The 18098-nt window shown below is 43.7% G+C and overlaps 1 long non-coding RNA gene across 1 annotated transcript in view; it reads left to right on the top strand.

Annotated features, from left to right (window-relative positions):
* Positions 1 to 11847, top strand: part of LOC307181408 — a 1608936-nt gene extending 1597089 nt beyond the window's left edge. Inside the window, exon 6 of the long non-coding RNA XR_013826691.1 lies at positions 11803 to 11847. This is a non-coding gene — a long non-coding RNA (uncharacterized lncRNA). The remainder of the gene's footprint in view (positions 1 to 11802) is intronic.
* The last annotated feature ends 6251 nt before the right edge of the window (positions 11848 to 18098 follow it).

Raw genomic sequence — 18098 nt, 5'->3', positions numbered from 1 at the left:
ATTTCCTCTTCCTGGTGGGAAATGAGAGTTAAATTTGCCCGTCCAGACACCTCCAGCTAGTCTCTCATTGGTTCTCGCTATTCCTGTTCATCTTCCGCAGAAATTGCAAACTGGGCCAAACAGGAGGTTAAAGGCGCTGACTCTCCAAGTGGGGAGAGTGTTAGTAAAGCGTCTGGAATGTTGCACCCGAGTACCAGGGGAGGAAAACTGAGACATATTTGAACACGTCTCCCGTTCACATGGTTGATCATACTTGGGTTCCACATGCATGTTTTAGCTGAAGGAAGAATACCTTAAACCTGGAGAGTTGAGACCCGTGTAATGGGTACCATGCAATATGACTTCAAAGGGTCTTCATTTGCTCACCGAACCTCTCCAATCCTATCACTGCTGCGTTTATGCCCCTGTACACATGCTTGATTCTCTTTTGGAGACATAGCAATCCATAGGTTTTACGATACTTACTAGTCAGGTACATTCTTAGGCGTTTAATATGCGGTGTTGAGTCCATTTCGTTGAGCAAGGAGTAGCTCTTGTCTATTCCATATTTGACTTAAGGAACTTTATCTGTGCTCATTTCAATCTCTGGTTTTATGCAGCACCCCACCTCGCCTTTACCCTTAAGCAAGCATAAGTTGGTTTTCTAAATTTGAGACCCTGTTCTGTTCTGTAATTCAGTTCCTGTGTAGCCAAGTTTACATTCCGTGTATTACTGATATCTTATGATGTTTCTTTTTCTGTGTGACTTATTTCAGTTAGAATCATCATACCTGAATCCACTCATTGTTCTGCTAAGGGCCTGATGACATAGATTTCATTGCTGAGTGATATTGCTTTGTAAGTAAATACCACAACTTCTTTATCCATTTTTCACTTTCTGCGATGTTGAACTTGTACTGTAAACGAGGTTCTTGTAAACAGAGGCGTCCCAAACTTTGGGGTGGCTGTGTCTTTTTGATTTTAATTTCCCTAAGCTATAGGACCATAAGTGGAAGTGCCCTAGGCTCTGTTGCTTTGTGTTTTAGATGTTTCAGGAAACACCATACACTTCTCCCGAGTGTCTGTTGGCAATTTACATCCCGCCCATCAGCATAACAAGGCTCCCAGTTCTCCATGGCCTGTCCTGCCTTTCTGGATTTTACACTTTTTTCAGATGGCCCTTTTGACCGGGGGGAAGTGAGACTTCATTGTAGTGCAGATTTCCTTTGCAAGCTTGCTTGGTTGGCCAAAAAGGGCGTATGCGTTTTTTCCTGAATATATTCAGGAAAAAACGCATACGCCCTTTTTGGCCAAGTGCATCATTGTGGACGTTCTGCCTCTTTTCCTATGCTTTCAATGCAATTCCAGTCTACCTCCTGAAATCGGTTTCCTGCAATTCTGCCCCGCTTTCAAGTCCTCTTGGCAGCCTTACTTCAGTCTATTTTTGGACGATAGCTGTCATTTATAACTCTGCAGGTTTGTGAATTACAGTGCCCCTGAGCTCCTTTCTTCAACTCGCTTTCTTGTGACCTGGCCGCAACACCGCAGGATGGTTTCAGGTCCTAATCTGGTTCTGGCACGGCACGCTGAGCCTTTGTTTATTTCCTCCTCCTGGTGGGAAATGAGAGTTAAATTTGCCCGTCCAGACACCTCCAGCTAGCCTCTCATTGGTTCTCGCTATTCCTGTTCATCTTCCACAGAAATTGCAAACTGGGCCCAACAGGAGGTTAAAGGCGCTGACTCTCCAAGTGGGGAGAGTGTTAGTAAAGCGTCTGGAATGTTGCACCCGAGTACCAGGGGAGGAAAACTGAGACATATTTGAACACGTCTCCCGATCAAATGGTTGATCATTCTCTGGGTTCCACATGCATGTTTTAGCTGAAGGAAGAATACCTAAAACCTGGGTAGTTGAAACCCGTGGAATGGGTACCATGCAATATGACTTCAAAGGGTCTTCATTTGCTCACCGAACCTGTCCAATCCTATCACTGCTGCGTTTATGCCCCTGTACACATGCTTGATTCTCTTTCGGAGACATAGCAATCTATAGGTTTTAAGATACTTACTAGTCAGGTACATTCTTAGGCGTTTAATATGCGGTGTTGAGTCCATTTCGTTGAGCAAGGAATAGCTCTTGTCTATTCCATATTTGGCTTAAGGAACTTTATCTGTGCTCATTTCAATCTCTGGTTTTATGCAGCACCCCAACTCACCTTTACCCTTAAGCAAGCATAAGTTGGTTTTCTAAATTTGAGACCCTGTTCTGTTCTGTAATTCAGTTCCTGTGTAGCCAAGTTTACATTCCGTGTATTACTGATATCTTATGATGTTTCTTTTTCTGTGTGACTTATTTCAGTTAGAATCATCATACCTGAATCCACTCATTGTGCTGCTAAGGGCCTGATGACACAGATTTCATTGCTGAGTGATATTGCTTTGTAAGTAAATACCACAACTTCTTTATCCATTTTTCACTTTCTGCGATGTTGAACTTGTACTGTAAACGAGGTTCTTGTAAACAGAGCCGTTCCAAACTTTGGGGTGGCTGTGTCTTTTTGATTTTAATTTCCCTAACCTATAGGACCATAAGTGGAAGTGCCCTAGGTTCTGTTGCTTTGTTTTTTAGATGTTTCAGGAAACACCATACACTTCTCCCGAGTGGTTGTTGGCAATTTACATCCCGCCCATCAGCATAACAAGGCTCCCAGTTCTCCATGGCCTGTCCTGCCTTTCTGGATTTTACACTTTTTTCAGATGGCCCTTTTGACCGGGGGGAAGTGAGACTTCATTGTAGTGCAGATTTCCTTTGCAAGCTTGCTTGGTTGGCCAAAAAGGGCGTATGCGTTTTTTCCTGAATATATTCAGGAAAAAACGCATACGCCCTTTTTGGCCAAGTGCATCATTGTGGACGTTCTGCCTCTTTTCCTATGCTTTCAATGCAATTCCAGTCTACCTCCTGAAATCGGTTTCCTGCAATTCTGCCCCGCTTTCAAGTCCTCTTGGCAGCCTTACTTCAGTCTATTTTTGGACGATAGCTGTCATTTATAACTCTGCAGGTTTGTGAATTACAGTGCCCCTGAGCTCCTTTCTTCAACTCGCTTTCTTTTGAGCTGGCCGCAACACCGCAGGATGGCTTCAGGTCCTCATCTGGTTCCGGTACGGCACGCTGAGCCTTTGGTTATTTCCTCTTCCTGTTGGGAAATAAGAGTTAAATTTGCCCGTCCAGACACCTCCAGCTAGCCTCTCATTGGTTCTCGCTATTCCTGTTCATCTTCCGCAGAAATTGCAAACTGGGCCAAACAGGAGGTTAAAGGCGCTGACTCTCCAAGTGGGGAGAGTGTTAGTAAAGCGTCTGGAATGTTGCACCCGAGTACCAGGGTACGAAAACTGAGACATATTTGAACACGTCTCCTGATCACATGGTTGATCATACTCTGGGTTCCACATGCATGTTTTAGCTGAAGGAAGAATACCTAAAACCTGGGTAGTTGAAACCCGTGGAATGGGTACCATGCAATATGACTTCAAAGGGTCTTCATTTGCTCACCGAACCTCTCCAATCCTATCACTGCTGCGTTTATGCCCCTGTACACATGCTTGATTCTCTTTCGGAGAGATAGCAATCCATAGGTTTTAAGATACTTACTAGTCAGGTACATTCTTAGGCGTTTAATATGCGGTGTTGAGTCCATTTCGTTGAGCAAGGAGTAGCTCTTGTCTATTCCATATTTGGCTTAAGGAACTTTATCTGTGCTCATTTCAATCTCTGGTTTTATGCAGCAACCCAACTCACCTTTCCCCTTAAGCAAGCATAAGTTGGTTTTCTAAATTTGAGACCCTGTTCTGTTTTGGAATGCAGTTCCTGTGTAGCCAAGTTTACATTCCGTGTATTACTGATATCTTATGATGTTTCTTTTTCTGTGTGACTTATTTCAGTTAGAATCATCGTACCTGAATCTACTCATTATGCTGCTACGGGCCTGATGACATAGATTTCATTGCTGAGTGATACTGCATTGTACGTAAGTACCACAAGTTCTTTATCCATTTTTCACTTTCTGCGATGTTGAACTTGTACTGTAAACGAGGTTCTTGTAAACAGAGCCGTTCCAAACTTTGGGGTGGCTGTGTCTTTTTGATTTTAATTTCCCTAAGCTATAGGACCATAAGTGGAAGTGCCCTAGGCTCTGTTGCTTTGTTTTTTAGATGTTTCAGGAGACACCATACAGTTCTCCCGAGTGTCTGTTGGCAATTTACATCCCGCCCATCAGCATAACAAGGCTCCCAGTTCTCAATGGCCTGTTGCCTTTCTGGATTTTACACTTTTTTCAGATGGCCCTTTTGACCGGGGGGAAGTGAGACTTCATTGTAGTGCAGATTTCCTTTGCAAGCTTGCTTGGTTGGCCAAAAAGGGCGTATGGGTTTTTTCCTGATTATATTCAGGAAAAAACGCATACGCCCTTTTTGGCCAAGTGCATCATTGTGGACGTTCTGCCTCTTTTCCTATGCTTTCAATGCAATTCCAGTCTACCTCCTGAAATCGGTTTCCTGCAATTCTGCCCCGCTTTCAAGTCCTCTTGGCAGCCTTACTTCAGTCTATTTTTGGACGATAGCTGTCATTTATAACTCTGCAGGTTTGTGAATTACAGTGCCCCTGAGCTCCTTTCTTCAACTCGCTTTCTTGTGAGCTGGCCGCAACACCGCAGGATGGCTTCAGGCCCTAATCTGGTTCCGGCACGGCATGCTGAGCCTTTGGTTAATTCCTCTTCCTGTTGGGAAATGAGAGTTAAATTTGCCCATCCAGACACCTCCAGCTAGCCTCTCATTGGTTCTCGCTATTCCTGTTCATCTTCCGCAGAAATTGCAAACTGGGCCAAACAGGAGGTTAAAGGGACTGACTCTCCAAGTGGGGAGAGTGTTAGTAAAGCGTCTGGAATGTTGCACCCGAGTACCAGGGGAGGAAAACTGAGACATATTTGAACACGTCTCCCGATCACATGTTTGATCACACTCTAGGTTCCACATGCATGTTTTAGCTGAAGGAAGAATACCTTAAATCTGGGTAGTTGAAACCTGTGGAATGGGTACCATGCAATATGACTTCAAAGGGTCTTCATTTGCTCACCGAACCTCTCCAATCCTAGCACTGCTGCGTTTATGCCCCTGTACACATGCTTGATTCTCTTTCGGAGACATAGCAATCCATAGGTTTTAAGATACTTACTAGTCAGGTACATTCTTAGGCGTTTAATATGGGGTGTTGAGTCCATTTCGTTGAGCAAGGAGTAGCTCTTGTCTATTCCATATTTCGCTTAAGGAACTTTATCTGTGCTCATTTCAATCTCTGGTTTTATGCAGCAACCCAACTCACCTTTCCCCTTAAGCAAGCATAGTTGGTTTTCTAAATTTGAGACCCTGTTCTGTTTTGGAATTCAGTTCCTGTGTAGCCAAGTTTACATTTCATGTATTAGTGATATCTTATGATGTTTCTTTTTCTGTGTGACTTATTTCAGTTAGAATCATCGTACCTGAATCCACTCGTTATGCTGCTAAGGGCCTGATGACATAGATTTCATTGCTGAGTGATACTGCATTGTACGTAAGTACCACAAGTTCTTTATCCATTTTTCACTTTCTGCGATGTTGAACTTGTACTGTAAACGAGGTTCTTGTAAACAGAGCCGTTCCAAACTTTGGGGTGGCTGTGTCTTTTTGATTTTAATTTCCCTAAGCTATAGGACCATAAGTGGAAGTGCCCTAGGCTCTGTTGCTTTGTTTTTTAGATGTTTCAGGAGACACCATACAGTTCTCCCGAGTGTCTGTTGGCAATTTACATCCCGCCCATCAGCATAACAAGGCTCCCAGTTCTCAATGGCCTGTTGCCTTTCTGGATTTTACACTTTTTTCAGATGGCCCTTTTGACCGGGGGGAAGTGAGACTTCATTGTAGTGCAGATTTCCTTTGCAAGCTTGCTTGGTTGGCCAAAAAGGGCGTATGCGTTTTTTCCTGAATATATTCAGGAAAAAACGCATACGCCCTTTTTGGCCAAGTGCATCATTGTGGACGTTCTGCCTCTTTTCCTATGCTTTCAATGCAATTCCAGTCTACCTCCTGAAATCGGTTTCCTGCAATTCTGCCCCGCTTTCAAGTCCTCTTGGCAGCCTTACTTCAGTCTATTTTTGGACGATAGCTGTCATTTATAACTCTGCAGGTTTGTGAATTACAGTGCCCCTGAGCTCCTTTCTTCAACTCGCTTTCTTGTGACCTGGCCGCAACACCGCAGGATGGCTTCAGGCCCTAATCTGGTTCCGGCACGGCATGCTGAGCCTTTGGTTAATTCCTCTTCCTGGTGGGAAATGAGAGTTAAATTTGCCCATCCAGACACCTCCAGCTAGCCTCTCATTGGTTCTCGCTATTCCTGTTCATCTTCCGCAGAAATTGCAAACTGGGCCAAACAGGAGGTTAAAGGGACTGACTCTCCAAGTGGGGAGAGTGTTAGTAAAGCGTCTGGAATGTTGCACCCGAGTACCAGGGGAGGAAAACTGAGACATATTTGAACACGTCTCCTGATCACATGGTTGATCACACTCTAGGTTCCACATGCATGTTTTAGCTGAAGGAAGAATACCTTAAACCTGGGTAGTTGAAACCTGTGGAATGGGTACCATGCAATATGACTTCAAAGGGTCTTCATTTGCTCACCGAACCTCTCCAATCCTAGCACTGCTGCGTTTATGCCCCTGTACACATGCTTGATTCTCTTTCGGAGACATAGCAATCCATAGGTTTTAAGATACTTACTAGTCAGGTACATTCTTAGGCGTTTAATATGGGGTGTTGAGTCCATTTCGTTGAGCAAGGAGTAGCTCTTGTCTATTCCATATTTCGCTTAAGGAACTTTATCTGTGCTCATTTCAATCTCTGGTTTTATGCAGCAACCCAACTCACCTTTCCCCTTAAGCAAGCATAGTTGGTTTTCTAAATTTGAGACCCTGTTCTGTTCTGTAATTCAGTTCCTGTGTAGCCAAGTTTACATTTCGTGTATTAGTGATATCTTATGATGTTTCTTTTTCTGTGTGACTTATTTCAGTTAGAATCATCGTACCTGAATCCACTCGTTATGCTGCTACGGGCCTGATGACATAGATTTCATTGCTGAGTGATACTGCATTGTACGTAAGTACCACAAGTTCTTTATCCATTTTTCACTTTCTGCGATGTTGAACTTGTACTGTAAACGAGGTTCTTGTAAACAGAGCCGTTCCAAACTTTGGGGTGGCTGTGTCTTTTTGATTTTAATTTCCCTAAGCTATAGGACCATAAGTGGAAGTGCCCTAGGCTCTGTTGCTTTGTTTTTTAGATGTTTCAGGAAACACCATACACTTCTCCCGAGTGGTTGTTGGCAATTGACATCCCGCCCATCAGCATAACAAGGCTCCCAGTTCTCCATGGCCTGTCCTGCCTTTCTGGATTTTACACTTTTTTCAGATGGCCCTTTTGACCGGGGGGAAGTGAGACTTCATTGTAGTGCAGATTTCCTTTGCAAGCTTGCTTGGTTGGCCAAAAAGGGCGTATGCGATTTTCCTGAATATATTCAGGAAAAAACGCATACGCCCTTTTTGGCCAAGTGCATCATTGTGGACGTTCTGCCTCTTTTCCTATGCTTTCAATGCAATTCCAGTCTACCTCCTGAAATCGGTTTCCTGCAATTCTGCCCCGCTTTCAAGTCCTCTTGGCAGCCTTACTTCAGTCTATTTTTGGACGATAGCTGTCATTTATAACTCTGCAGGTTTGTGAATTACAGTGCCCCTGAGCTCCTTTCTTCAACTCGCTTTCTTTTGAGCTGGCCGCAACACCGCAGGATGGCTTCTGGCCCTAATCTGGTTCCGGTACGGCACGCTGAGCCTTTGGTTATTTCCTCTTCCTGGTGGGAAATGAGAGTTAAATTTGCCCGTCCAGACACCTCCAGCTAGCCTCTCATTGGTTCTCGCTATTCCTGTTCATCTTCCGCAGAAATTGCAAACTGGGCCAAACAGGAGGTTAAAGGCGCTGACTCTCCAAGTGGGGAGACTGTTAGTAAAGCGTCTGGAATGTTGCACCCGAGTACCAGGGGAGGAAAACTGAGACATATTTGAACACGTCTCCCGTTCACATGGTTGATCATACTTGGGTTCCACATGCATGTTTTAGCTGAAGGAAGAATACCTTAAACCTGGAGAGTTGAGACCCGTGTAATGGGTACCATGCAATATGACTTCAAAGGGTCTTCATTTGCTCACCGAACCTCTCCAATCCTATCACTGCTGCGTTTATGCCCCTGTACACATGCTTGATTCTCTTTCGGAGACATAGCAATCCATAGGTTTTAAGATACTTACTAGTCAGGTACATTCTTAGGCGTTTAATATGCGGTGTTGAGTCCATTTCATTGAGCAAGGAGTAGCTCTTGTCTATTCCATATTTGGCTTAAGGAACTTTATCTGTGCTCATTTCAATCTCTGGTTTTATGCAGCAACCCAACTCACCTTTCCCCTTAAGCAAGCATAAGTTGGTTTTCTAAATTTGAGAACCTGTTCTGTTTTGGAATTCAGTTCCTGTGTAGCCAAGTTTACATTCCGTGTATTACTGATATCTTATGATGTTTCTTTTTCTGTGTGACTTATTTCAGTTAGAATCATCGTACCTGAATCTACTCATTATGCTGCTACGGGCCTGATGACATAGATTTCATTGCTGAGTGATACTGCATTGTACGTAAGTACCACAAGTTCTTTATCCATTTTTCACTTTCTGCGATGTTGAACTTGTACTGTAAACGAGGTTCTTGTAAACAGAGCCGTTCCAAACTTTGGGGTGGCTGTGTCTTTTTGATTTTAATTTCCCTAAGCTATAGGACCATAAGTGGAAGTGCCCTAGGCTCTGTTGCTTTGTTTTTTAGATGTTTCAGGAAACACCATACACTTCTCCCGAGTGTCTGTTGGCAATTTACATCCCGCCCATCAGCATAACAATGCTCCCAGTTCTCAATGGCCTGTTGCCTTTCTGGATTTTACACTTTTTTCAGATGGCCCTTTTGACCGGGGGGAAGTGAGACTTCATTGTAGTGCAGATTTCCTTTGCAAGCTTGCTTGGTTGGCCAAAAAGGGCGTATGCGTTTTTTCCTGATTATATTCAGGAAAAAACGCATACGCCCTTTTTGGCCAAGTGCATCATTGTGGACGTTCTGCCTCTTTTCCTATGCTTTCAATGCAATTCCAGTCTACCTCCTGAAATCGGTTTCCTGCAATTCTGCCCCGCTTTCAAGTCCTCTTGGCAGCCTTACTTCAGTCTATTTTTGGACGATAGCTGTCATTTATAACTCTGCAGGTTTGTGAATTACAGTGCCCCTGAGCTCCTTTCTTCAACTCGTTTTCTTGTGACCTGGCCGCAACACCGCAGGATGGCTTCAGGCCCTAATCTGGTTCCGGCCCGGCATGCTGAGCCTTTGGTTAATTCCTCTTCCTGGTGGGAAATGAGAGTTAAATTTGCCCGTCCAGACACCTCCAGCTAGCCTCTCATTGGTTCTCGCTATTCCTGTTCATCTTCCGCAGAAATTGCAAACTGGGCCAAACAGGAGGTTAAAGGGACTGACTCTCCAAGTGGGGAGAGTGTTAGTAAAGCGTCTGGAATGTTGCACCCGAGTACCAGGGGAGGAAAACTGAGACATATTTGAACACGTCTCCCGATCACATGGTTGATCATACTCTAGGTTCCACATGCATGTTATAGCTGAAGGAAGAATACCTTAAACCTGGGTAGTTGAAACCTGAGGAATGGGTACCATGCAACATGACTTCAAAGGGTCTTCATTTGCTCACCGAACCTCTCCAATCCTATCACTGCTGCGTTTATGCCCCTGTACACATGCTTGATTCTCTTTCGGAGACATAGCAATCCATAGGTTTTAAGATACTTACTAGTCAGGTACATTCTTAGGCGTTTAATATGGGGTGTTGAGTCCATTTCGTTGAGCAAGGAGTAGCTCTTGTCTATTCCATATTTGGCTTAAGGAACTTTATCTGTGCTCATTTCAATCTCTGGTTTTATGCAGCACCCCAACTCACCTTTACCCTTAAGCAAGAATAAGTTGGTTTTCTAAATTTGAGACCCTGTTCTGTTCTGTAATTCAGTTCCTGTGTAGCCAAGTTTACATTCCGTGTATTACTGATATCTTATGATGTTTCTTTTTCTGTGTGACTTATTTCAGTTAGAATCATCATACCTGAATCCACTCATTGTGCTGCTAAGGGCCTGATGACACAGATTTCATTGCTGAGTGATATTGCTTTGTAAGTAAATACCACAACTTCTTTATCCATTTTTCACTTTCTGCGATGTTGAACTTGTACTGTAAACGAGGTTCTTGTAAACAGAGCCGTTCCAAACTTTGGGGTGGCTGTGTCTTTTTGATTTTAATTTCCCTAAGCTATAGGACCATAAGTGGAAGTGCCCTAGGCTCTGTTGCTTTGTTTTTTAGATGTTTCAGGAGACACCATACAGTTCTCCGGAGTGTCTGTTGGCAATTTACATCCCGCCCATCAGCATAACAAGGCTCCCAGTTCTCAATGGCCTGTTGCCTTTCTGGATTTTACACTTTTTTCAGATGGCCCTTTTGACCGGGGGGAAGTGAGACTTCATTGTAGTGCAGATTTCCTTTGCAAGCTTGCTTGGTTGGCCAAAAAGGGCGTATGGGTTTTTTCCTGATTATATTCAGGAAAAAACGCATACGCCCTTTTTGGCCAAGTGCATCATTGTGGACGTTCTGCCTCTTTTCCTATGCTTTCAATGCAATTCCAGTCTACCTCCTGAAATCGGTTTCCTGCAATTCTGCCCCGCTTTCAAGTCCTCTTGGCAGCCTTACTTCAGTCTATTTTTGGACGATAGCTGTCATTTATAACTCTGCAGGTTTGTGAATTACAGTGCCTCTGAGCTCCTTTCTTCAACTCGCTTTCTTGTGACCTGGCCGCAACACCGCAGGATGGCTTCAGGCCCTAATCTGGTTCCGGCACGGCATGCTGAGCCTTTGGTTAATTCCTCTTCCTTGTGGGAAATGAGAGTTAAATTTGCCCATCCAGACACCTCCAGCTAGCCTCTCATTGGTTCTCGCTATTCCTGTTCATCTTCCGCAGAAATTGCAAACTGGGCCAAACAGTAGGTTAAAGGGACTGACTCTCCAAGTGGGGAGAGTGTTAGTAAAGCGTCTGGAATGTTGCACCCGAGTACCAGGGGAGGAAAACTGAGACATATTTGAACACGTCTCCCGATCACATGGTTGATCACACTCTAGGTTCCACATGCATGTTTTAGCTGAAGGAAGAATACCTTAAACCTGGGTAGTTGAAACCTGTGGAATGGGTACCATGCAATATGACTTCAAAGGGTCTTCATTTGCTCACCGAACGTCTCCAATCCTAGCACTGCTGCGTTTATGCCCCTGTACACATGCTTGATTCTCTTTCGGAGACATAGCAATCCATAGGTTTTAAGATACTTACTAGTCAGGTACATTCTTAGGCGTTTAATATGGGGTGTTGAGTCCATTTCGTTGAGCAAGGAGTAGCTCTTGTCTATTCCATATTTCGCTTAAGGAACTTTATCTGTGCTCATTTCAATCTCTGGTTTTATGCAGCAACCCAACTCACCTTTCCCCTTAAGCAAGCATAGTTGGTTTTCTAAATTTGAGAACCTGTTCTGTTTTGGAATTCAGTTCCTGTGTAGCCAAGTTTACATTTCGTGTATTAGTGATATCTTATGATGTTTCTTTTTCTGTGTGACTTATTTCAGTTAGAATCATCATACCTGAATCCACTCATTATGCTGCTACGGGCCTGATGACATAGATTTCATTGCTGAGTGATACTGCATTGTACGTAAGTACCACAAGTTCTTTATCCATTTTTCACTTTCTGCGATGTTGAACTTGTACTGTAAACGAGGTTCTTGTAAACAGAGCCGTTCCAAACTTTGGGATGGCTGTGTCTTTTTGATTTTAATTTCCCTAAGCTATAGGACCATAAGTGGAAGTGCCCTAGGCTCTGTTGCTTTGTTTTTTAGATGTTTCAGGAAACACCATACACTTCTCCCGAGTGGTTGTTGGCAATTGACATCCCGCCCATCAGCATAACAAGGCTCCCAGTTCTCCATGGCCTGTCCTGCCTTTCTGGATTTTACACTTTTTTCAGATGGCCCTTTTGACCGGGGGGAAGTGAGACTTCATTGTAGTGCAGATTTCCTTTGCAAGCTTGCTTGGTTGGCCAAAAAGGGCGTATGCGTTTTTTCCTGAATATATTCAGGAAAAAACGCATACGCCCTTTTTGGCCAAGTGCATCATTGTGGACGTTCTGCCTCTTTTCCTATGCTTTCAATGCAATTCCAGTCTACCTCCTGCAACCGGTTTCCTGCAATTCTGCCCCGCTTTCAAGTCGTCTTGGCAGCCTTACTTCAGTCTATTTTTGGACGATAGCTGTCATTTATAACTCTGCAGGTTTGTGAATTACAGTGCCCCTGAGCTCCTTTCTTCAATTCGCTTTCTTTTGAGCTGGCCGCAACACCGCAGGATGGCTTCAGGCCCTAATCTGGTTCCGGTACGGCACGCTGAGCCTTTGGTTATTTCCTCTTCCTGGTGGGAAATGAGAGTTAAATTTGCCCGTCCAGACACCTCCAGCTAGCCTCTCATTGGTTCTCGCTATTCCTGTTCATCTTCCGCAGAAATTGCAAACTGGGCCAAACAGGAGGTTAAAGGCGCTGACTCTCCAAGTGGGGAGACTGTTAGTAAAGCGTCTGGAATGTTGCACCCGAGTACCAGGGGAGGAAAACTGAGACATATTTGAACACGTCTCCCGTTCACATGGTTGATCATACTTGGGTTCCACATGCATGTTTTAGCTGAAGGAAGAATACCTTAAACCTGGAGAGTTTAGACCCGTGTAATGGGTACCATGCAATATGACTTCAAAGGGTCTTCATTTGCTCACCGAACCTCTCCAATCCTATCACTGCTGCGTTTATGCCCCTGTACACATGCTTGATTCTCTTTTGGAGACATAGCAATCCATAGGTTTTACGATACTTACTAGTCAGGTACATTCTTAGGCGTTTAATATGCGGTGTTGAGTCCATTTCGTTGAGCAAGGAGTAGCTCTTGTCTATTCCATATTTGGCTTAAGGAACTTTATCTGTGCTCATTTCAATCTCTGGTTTTATGCAGCACCCCAACTCACCTTTACCCTTAAGCAAGCATAAGTTGGTTTTCTAAATTTGAGACCCTGTTCTGTTCTGTAATTCAGTTCCTGTGTAGCCAAGTTTACATTCCGTGTATTACTGATATCTTATGATGTTTCTTTTTCTGTGTGACTTATTTCAGTTAGAATCATCATACCTGAATCCACTCATTGTTCTGCTAAGGGCCTGATGACATAGATTTCATTGCTGAGTGATATTGCTTTGTAAGTAAATACCACAACTTCTTTATCCATTTTTCACTTTCTGCGATGTTGAACTTGTACTGTAAACGAGGTTCTTGTAAACAGAGGCGTCCCAAACTTTGGGGTGGCTGTGTCTTTTTGATTTTAATTTCCCTAAGCTATAGGACCATAAGTGGCAGTGCCCTAGGCTCTGTTGCTTTGTGTTTTAGATGTTTCAGGAAACACCATACACTTCTCCCGAGTGTCTGTTGGCAATTTACATCCCGCCCATCAGCATAACAAGGCTCCCAGTTCTCCATGGCCTGTCCTGCCTTTCTGGATTTTACACTTTTTTCAGATGGCCCTTTTGACTGGGGGGAAGTGAGACTTCATTGTAGTGCAGATTTCCTTTGCAAGCTTGCTTGGTTGGCCAAAAAGGGCGTATGCGTTTTTTCCTGATTATATTCAGGAAAAAACGCATACGCCCTTTTTGGCCAAGTGCATCATTGTGGACGTTCTGCCTCTTTTCCTATGCTTTCAATGCAATTTCAGTCTACCTCCTGAAATCGGTTTCCTGCAATTCTGCCCCGCTTTCAAGTCCTCTTGGCAGCCTTACTTCAGTCTATTTTTGGACGATAGCTGTCATTTATAACTCTGCAGGTTTGTGAATTAAAGTGCCCCTGAGCTCCTTTCTTCAACTCGCTTTCTTGTGAGGTGGCCGCAACACCGCAGGATGGCTTCAGGCCCTAATCTGGTTCCGGCCCGGCATGCTGAGCCTTTGGTTAATTCCTCTTCCTGGTGGGAAATGAGAGTTAAATTTGCCCGTTCAGACACCTCCAGCTAGCCTCCCATTGGTTCTCGCTATTCCTGTTCATCTTGCGCAGAAATTGCAAACTGGGCCAAACAGGAGGTTAAAGGCACTGACTCTCCAAGTCGGGAGTGTTAGTAAAGCGTCTGGAATGTTGCACCCGAGTACCAGGGGAGGAAAACTGAGACATATTTGAAAACGTCTCCCGTTCACACGGTTGATCATACTCTGGGTTCCACATGCATGTTTTAGCTGAAGGAAGAATACCTTAAACCTGGAGAGTTGAGACCCATGGAATGGGTACCATGCAATATGATTTCAAAGGGTCTTCATTTGCTCACCGAACCTCTCCAATCCTATCACTGCTGCGTTTATGCCCCTGTACACACGCTTGATTCTCTTTTGGAGACATAGCAATCCATAGGTTTTAAGATACTTACTAGTCAGGTACATTCTTAGGCGTTTAATATGGGGTGTTGAGTCCATTTCGTTGAGCAAGGAGTAGCTCTTGTCTATTCCATATTTGGCTTAAGGAACTTTATCTGTGCTCATTTCAATCTCTGGTTTTATGCAGCACCCCAACTCACCTTCCCCCTTAAGCAAGCATAAGTTGGTTTTCTAAACTTGAGACACTGTTCTGTTTTGTAATTCAGTTCATGTGTAGCCAAGTCGACATTCTGTGTATTAATGATACCTTATGATGTTTCTTTTCTGTGTGACTTATTTCAGTTCGAATCATCATACCTGAATCCACTCATTATGCTGCTACGGGCCTGATGACATAGATTTCATTGCTGAGTGATATTGCATTGTACGTAAGTACCACAAGTTCTTTATCCATTTTTCACTTTCTGCGATATTGAACTTGTACCGTAAACGAGGTTCTTGTAAACAGAGCCGTCCCAAACTTTGGGGTGGCTGTGTCTTTTTGATTTTAATTTCCCTAAGCTATAGGACCATAAGTGGAAGTGCCCTAGGCTCTGTTGCTTTGTTTTTTAGATGTTTCAGGAAACACCATACACTTCTCCAGAGTGGCTGTTGGCAATTTACATCCCGCCCAACAGCATAAGAAGGCTCCCAGTTCTCCATGGCCTGTCGTGCCTTTCTGGATTTTACACTTTTTTCAGATGGCCCTTTTGACCGGGGGGAAGTGAGACTTCATTGTAGTGCAGATTTCCTTTGCAAGCTTGCTTGGTTGGCCAAAAAGTGCGTATGCGTTTTTTCCTGAATATATTCAGGAAAAAACGCATACGCCCTTTTTGGCCAAGTGCATCATTGTCGAGTTTCTGACTCTCTTCATATGCTTTCAATGCAATTCCTGTCTACCTCCTGAAATCGGTTTCCTGCAATTCTGCCTTGCTTTCAATGCCTCTTCATAGCCTTACCTCAATATATTTTTTAAAAATAGTTGGCCTTTATAACTCTGCAGGTTTTTGAATTGCAGTGGCCCTTAGCTCCATTTTTTAGCTCTTATTTTTGTGGTCTTGCCCCATAACCACAGGATTCCTTGAAGCCCTATTTTTCTTCTGGGGCACCTTGCTGTGCCTTTGGTTAATTCTTCTTACTGATGTGATATTAGAGTGACATGTGCCCATTGAAACCGCTACAGCTAGTTTCTCACTGGTTCCCCCTATTCCCATTCATCCTCTGCACTAACTGCAGACTGTGCGATACCAGAACTTAAAGGCATTGACTCCATGTGGGGATGTTGTTAGTAAAGCGGCTGGAATGTCGATCCGGAGCCCCAGGAGAGGAAAAATGAGGTGCGTTTTAGAAACCTTTCCCGATCATATGGTATACCAGTCGCTGGGTTTCCCAAGCATGGTTTAGCTGTAGGAAGATTCCCTTCAACCTGGAGTGTTGGGACCCTTGGACTGAGTAGCATGAAGTATTGCATTAAACTTTCGGCAGTTGCTCACCAAAGCTCACCAATCCTGTCAGCCCCAAGTGTCCAGCCTTATGTCTTATCCAGCTGTGGGTTTATATGTGGTCAATCCAGGTTGCATCACAGCCCCTGAGCGAATTTTGTAAGAATTTTTCTCTCTTTCATTGTTTCAGCGTTTTGTTTTTAAAATTTATTTCTATAATGGGGTTTAGCTCCTTTTCACTGCTGTGTTTGTGCCGCTCTGCACACACTTGATTCCCTTATGGAGATATATCAATACATGGGTTTTAAGATTCTTATTCCTCAGATATATTTCTCTGCGGTGTATAGGGTGTGTTGAGGCCTGTTCATTGAGCAAGGTGTAGATCTTGTCTAATACCTATTTGGTTTATTGAACGGTATCTGTGCTAATTTCAAACTCTGGTTTTATGCATCACCCCACCTCTCCTTTCCCCTTAAGCTGACATAAGTGTGTTTTCTAAATGTGAGACACTGTTCTGTTCTGTAATTCATTTCTTGTGCAGCCATATTTACCCTCCCTCTATAAGTGATATCTTATGATATGTTTCTTTTTCTGTTTGACTTATTTCAAGTAGTATTATCGGACCTAAATCCACTCTTTATCCTTCTACTAGCCTTATTACATTGATTTCATGGTGAAGAGATATTCCATTGTACATAAGTACCACATCTTCTTTATCCATTGTTCTCTTTCCTGGGATATTTAAGGTGTACTGAAGTTGAGGTTCTTGTAAACAGAGTAGCCCTAAACTGTGGTGTGCTTGTGTCTTGTTGATTTTTAGACTTCCCTAGATATACTCCCATGATTGGAAGTGTCCTATGCTCTGTAGCTCTGTTTTTTAGATGATTTAGGAACCACCATACACTTCTCCAGAGTGGCTCTCGGCAGTTCACACACTGCCCATCAGCGTATAAAGGCTCCCTGTTCTCCATGGCCTGTCCTGCATTTCTGGTTTTTACAATTTTTTAGGATGGCCCTTTTGACCGGTGGGAAGTGAGACTTCTTTGTTGTGCACATTTGCATTGCTTGCTTGCTTCGTTGCCCATAAAGTGCGTATGCGTTTTTTCCTGGATATAATCAGGAAAAAACGCATACGCCCTTTTGGGCCAACTGCATCATTGTCGAAATTCTGCCGCTTTTCATGTGCGTTAAAGACGAGTCCAATCTATCTCTTGAAATCTGTTTCTTGCAATTCTGTCTTGCATTCAGATCCTCTTCTTTGCCTTACCTCAAAATATTTTTGGACGTTAGTTTTCATTTATAACTCTGCAGGTTTGTGAATTGCAGTGACCCTGAGCTCCATTTTTTAAGTTGCTCTTTTGTGAGCTGGCCTCAAACCCGCAGGATTGCTTCAGGCCCTATTTTGGCTCCGGCGAGGCAGGCTGAGCCTTTCTTTAATTCTTATTCTTAATGGGAAATTAGAGTGATATGTGCCCGTCCAAACCCCTACAACTCTTCTCTCATTGGTTCCCCCTCTTCCCGTTCATCCTCCTCACAATTTGCAAAATGTGTGAAACAGAAGTTTAAATGTGCTGATTCTCCAAGTGGGGAGATTCTAAGTAGCGTGGCTGGAATGGTGAACAGGAGCACCAGGAGAGGATAAATGAGGTGCATTTTAGACACATCTCCCGATCACATGGTGTACAGTCCTCTGGGTTTTCCATGCATGTTTTAGCTGTAGGAAGATCCCTTGAACCTGCAGATTTGGGACCCATTGAATGGGTACCAGGTAGTATTACTTTAAAGGGTGTGCATTTCCTCACCCAACCTCACATTTCTCTTAGCGCAAACAGTTTCCAGCCTTATGTCTCATCCTGCTGTGGGTCTAGATGTGTTCAATCCATGTTGCATCACCATCCCTGAGGAAAAGTTGTAAGAGGTTTTCTCTGTCTCTCTGTCGTTTATTTTTTTCAATTTATTACTATATTGGTTACAGCTGATTTTCAAAGCTCTGTTTCTTGC

Source organism: Stenella coeruleoalba, assembly GCF_951394435.1.
Source record: "Stenella coeruleoalba genome assembly, contig: scaffold_69, whole genome shotgun sequence".
Classification (NCBI taxonomy): domain Eukaryota; kingdom Metazoa; phylum Chordata; class Mammalia; order Artiodactyla; family Delphinidae; genus Stenella; species Stenella coeruleoalba.
Note: the sequence above shows the minus strand (reverse complement) of the source record. Positions and strands in the feature narration are given on the sequence as shown.